The 2,999-nt window shown below is 44.7% G+C and overlaps 1 protein-coding gene across 1 annotated transcript in view; it reads left to right on the forward strand.

Moving 5' to 3' along the window:
* The window catches only part of LOC118745445, a 6,212-nt gene that overhangs the window by 2,616 nt on the left and 597 nt on the right, over window positions 1–2,999 (forward strand). The gene's annotated exons all lie outside the window — the stretch shown is intronic.

A 2,999-nucleotide genomic window follows, 5' to 3' on the forward strand; every position in this document is an offset into this window, starting at 1 on the left:
ATGTAAGGCGCAACAGCCGGCCAGTGTAACCTAACCTAACCTAATATTGCTCCGAGGCCGTTGGAACTTGCATCGAAGTGCAGTTCGGTTTCATTTTTGGGATTATAAATTGCTATTACGGGTCCTGATTTTCATTTTTCCTTAAGGTTCTTAAAAGCGGAAACACATTTTTCACTAAATAAAAATTTGGAGTTTTTTTTCAGAAGCTCGTATAACGGACGGGCTATAGCGAGAAGGATTGGACAAACTTTCGAAAATACGAACATAATCCTACGAATGATTGTAACTCTCGTTGATTTATGGGCGTCGGAAAATTTGTAATTGCACTAATAGGACTGTCTGAAGGCCGAATTCCACAACCTGCTACTTTGTATCCTAAATATTCTACCTCACTATACGCAAATTTACATTTATTTAACTTTATACGGAGACTATAATCAGTTAAGTGTCTCAAAACTTTTTGAGCTAACTCATAATGCTCATCTATGGTGTTGTTTGCAATAATTCTGTGGTCATAAGCAATAATCGCCTCAGTCGAAAAACCTGAATTCGAGAAAAAACGCTTTAAAGATTTGGATTGTAATGTTAACCTTATGGGTAAACCAAAATATTTTTATCTATAACTTTTTAAATAGCCTAGGTAACGAGATAGGAGTTTCACATACACATGGAATAGTAGTTGCAGAAAACTATAGCATATATAACTCAATTCTTTCTTAAGTCGACTTAGGCGGTTATTGACCACAGACCACAGAATTATATCATCCATATATACCATAATTTTGTTATTATCGACAAATTTTCTTAAAATTGTTATAATAGATCTCTGAAATATGGCGGGTCCATTTTTCAAACCAAACAGCATTCTTAAAAATTCATATTGGCCGTTTGGGATAAAAAAATATATATTTTATATATTCGCTGCCCATTTTTACATGATAAAAACCCGATTCGAGATCTATGACAGTGAAAATTGTATTGCCCTCTAAGTATTTTAAACAGTCCTCGATTAATGTTAGAGGATAGTTGTTACTTTGTTGTGAGTTACTGTGTCCAATTATTCCTTTTTTCTATTATATTGTTAACTTCGTTTTTCTCTCCGAATGAGAAACGCCTAGCCTCGCAAAACGTTAAATATTTTCAAAAAATCTCTCCCGAGCAAGAGTGGAAAAGGTAACCAGTGCCACGACCATTTTCCTAAAATTTTATGAAAAACGAATTTTGTGCTAATGAACCATGGTATATATCAAATTTAAGTAAATATCGATGAATTCCTTAGCCACCCAGCTCAAAAAATCTGAAAGTCCGCTACATACACACACATAAATTCAAGCCCGTATTTTTGCTTAAATAGCTTAACTTCGCAATGGAGTGCAATGGGGTATAGTCATTGCCCTGGGTGTGCAGTTACAGTTGCATGGCTATACTCAATCCCGACTCTTGCGTCCTCGTTCGCGCACTCTGGGCAAAGTGAGCAACCCATGTGCGAGATGCGGTAACCAATCCGAGTGGAGCCTTGGGTCACGGAAGAAAGAGAGGGAGCTTTGGTGGGGCCACTCTGACTTATTCGGTTTAAGGGCTCACTGAAGTCTGCAGCGTCTGTTCACCAGTAGGTGCGGCTGCATGCGGGTGTCTGCTTGGAGCAAGCGGCTCGCTATATAAACGTGTATTTCGTTGCGAAACCATCCCCGTCCCAGCAATGGGTTGTGCGCTGGGGTTGGGACCCGCCACGTAAATACGACTTCCAGTGAAGAAGCAAGGCAAAGCCTCGGATGAGAACCCCCCCTTATGATGACGACCACGGCAAACGTTTAAAGGACTACGATTTGAGGGCATGCACCTGGAATGTCCGGACCCTTAATGGGGAAGGTGCCTCTGCCCGGCTGGCCTCGTAAGGACAAAAGCTGACATCAACGCCATCCAAGAAATGCGTTGGACGGGGCAAGGCACACAATGTCTGGGGCTTTGCGACGTCTTCTACAGCTGCCATGTAAAGGAGCGCAAATTCGGAGTTGGATTTGTGGTGGGAGAGAGACTCCGTCGCCGAGTACTGTCGTTCACCCCGGTGGACGAGCGTCTAGCCACAATCCGCATCAAAGCGAGATTCTTCAACATCTCGCTCATCTGCGCCCATGCCCCGACGGAAGAGAAGGATGAGGCATCCAAGGATCTCTTCTATGAGAGCTGCCCCCGTCATGATATCAAAATCGTGCTTGGCGACTTCAATGCCAGGGTGGGCAAAGAAGGGATCTTTGGAGCCACCGTCGGAAAATTCAGCCTCCACGACGGAACGTCCGACAACGGATTGAGGCTGATCGACTTCGCCGGGGCCCGAAACATGGTAGTATGCAGGACTAGGTTCAAGCATAGAAAGATCCATCAAGCTACCTGGCTGTCTCCGGATCGAAAAACGAGAAACCAAATCGATCATGTTGTGATAGACGGAAGGCACGCTTCCAGTGTTTTAGACGTACGCACACTCCGAGGCCCAAACATCGACTCGGACCACTATCTTGTTGCAGCCAAGATACGCACCCGCCTCTGTGCAGCAAAAAATGTGCGCCCAAATATGCAAGGAAAGCTTAACGTCGAAAAGCTGCAATCACAACAGACAGTCAGCGCTTTCGCTACTCGACTCTCACACCTGCTCACAGAGAGCACTCTTCAACAAACCGACATATGCGAGCAGTGGAACCACATTTCCCTCTCATTAAGTACCGCCGCCGAAGAAGTAGTCGGATTTCAGCGAGCCCGAAAGAGCAACTGGTACGATGAGGAGTGTCAGGAAGCTGCAGGGAAAAAAGATGCCGCCTACAGGGTCACGCTGCGATCAGGCGCAACGCACGCTATGTGGGACCGCCATAGGGATCTGAAGAGGGAAGCGAGACTTATTCGCCGCAACAAGAAGAGAGAGGCCGAAATACGTGAGTGCGAAGAGCTTGAAATGTTGGACGACAGGAGGAATGCCCGAAAATTTTACCAGAGAGTTAGGCGACTTA

Source organism: Rhagoletis pomonella, unplaced genomic scaffold (genome assembly GCF_013731165.1).
Source record: "Rhagoletis pomonella isolate Grant_MI unplaced genomic scaffold, Rhpom_1.0 Rhpom_scaffold_00009, whole genome shotgun sequence".
Taxonomy (NCBI): domain Eukaryota; kingdom Metazoa; phylum Arthropoda; class Insecta; order Diptera; family Tephritidae; genus Rhagoletis; species Rhagoletis pomonella.